The following is a 1,883-nucleotide window of genomic DNA, read 5'->3' as shown; positions in this document are numbered from 1 at the left end:
GAAAAGAAAGACTACCATTGTCTTTTAATTCTTCGGAGCTTCCAGAAAGGCCTTGCACAGGCAGCCCCTCTTGACTAGTACTTTCTTCTTTCCCTTTCTCTCCTTTGGCTGGCAAACGTTCCCAGTACATTCACTGAGGCCATGCAAACAGCCCCTTTGTGAGGCCTTTCCAGATCTCCTAGGGAGTGTTGGTAGCGTTCCTCTGTGTTCTCACACCATGGTCTCCAAACCTGTTTTGTGCACTTGTCACATTGACTCGTAAACCTTTGCTCCAATAGCTCGGTCTCACTGAGTATAAGCCAAAGCTAGGAATCTTTTGTCCCCAAGTATAGTTGCTTTCTGATTGGATTGGGATTATTTACTCTAATGCTTCCCATCTCCCTCAGAATAGAAGCCAAAGCCCACAGCCCTCCAGTCCCAGATACCCCTGGGCCAGCTCGCTCACCTCACTCAGGTGTTTATTCCAGCATCACTATAGGTGCTGCCCACGTTTTGGCTTTGTTTCCCTATAGCATTGACTGCCATTTCTTATATCACATTATTTACTGATTTATCTTGTTTATCATCCATTCCCTCCCCCCAAAGAATGAAAACTCCTTGAAAGCAAGAGTTGTGTCTATTTTGTTCACAGGAGCAGCCTCAGTACCTAGAACAGGGTCATGCAATCACTCTTTCTTTAATGAAATGGCAGTCTCTTTCTCCACCCTCTGAGCTCCTTAAAAGCAAAGATTTGGTTTGTTTTTTTCCAAGTCCAGCATTTAACTGAAGCATAGTATGCATTTAATAAGAAACGGTTTCATGGATTCTCTCTCGGGAAGACACGTCAATTGTAGGCTAGTTCCAATACGGAGAAATCAAGAAAAGGACAATGAAACAGCCTTTCAAGTTTCCACATTATTTTCCTACTTCATCTTCATTCCCCAGGCTTTCATAGACACAATCATATAACAGCTTTGGACTGTCTATTTTAGCGAGTACAGATGCTTAAAATTTAGTGGTGGTGGAGTGTAACAGAGTAAGTTTATGGTGCTAAAAATATTTGGAGGCCAGTCATTGTGGCTCATGCCTGTAATACGAAAACTTTGGGAGGCCCAGGCAGGAGGATCACTTGAGCCCAGGAGTTGGAGGCTGCTGTGAGCCTTGATCAGACTGCTGCACTCCAGCCTGGGTGACAGTGAGATCCTGTCTCTAAATAAGTAAATAATAAATTAATAAAACATATAAATATATAAATATTGGTGGGGAAGGCGGGCAGGGCACGAGCTAGTCACTTATTTGTGTCAGAAACAGGGGCCGGTGCCAGGATTAGAGAAGTTTTCCCGAATCGGGAGGAAGGGAGAAAAGCGGTGAGGCAGCTAAGGAGGCATTGTAGAATGCGTGTTTTAGAATGCATGCTGTAATCCAGTGCGAGGCGAGGGGTCAGCAGTCTGGAATCTGATGGAAAGAGGCCGGAGAGAGCTAGGTAGCGCGTCCGCCACGGGCCATTAAAGGCTCGTTCTAAGGCTCCTTTCAGCTCCAAGACTGTAAGAAGGATGGAAGAATGGAAGCAAGAGAGAGGGAGGAAGGAAAAAGAAAAAAAAAAGGTTCTCTAGTAGATTGTAAAAAACATCCCAACTAACTTTGACATCGTTCCCTCGGTGTTGAGCACCAGTGGTTTCCCTCGCTGGGAAAAAGCTGGGATTCCTAACTAAAGCTGCTAAACGGGTGGTTAGCATCCGTGGGGACACTATGCGGTTTCCTTTAAGAGGCAGCTCTCCTCGGCACGGGTCGGGCGTGCGAGGCCGGAGGCCGCCCTGCCAGGCTGGAGGGTGGTTGTGGGTTGGGCAGCGGCCGCAGAGGCGGGGCCGAGGGTGGCGCGGGGCGCGCGCTTTTCCCGGGTGCTC

This window comes from Macaca fascicularis, chromosome 8, assembly GCF_037993035.2.
Source record: "Macaca fascicularis isolate 582-1 chromosome 8, T2T-MFA8v1.1".
Lineage (NCBI taxonomy): Eukaryota > Metazoa > Chordata > Mammalia > Primates > Cercopithecidae > Macaca > Macaca fascicularis.
The sequence above is the reverse complement of the archived record's forward strand: the minus strand, read 5'-3'. Positions refer to the sequence as shown.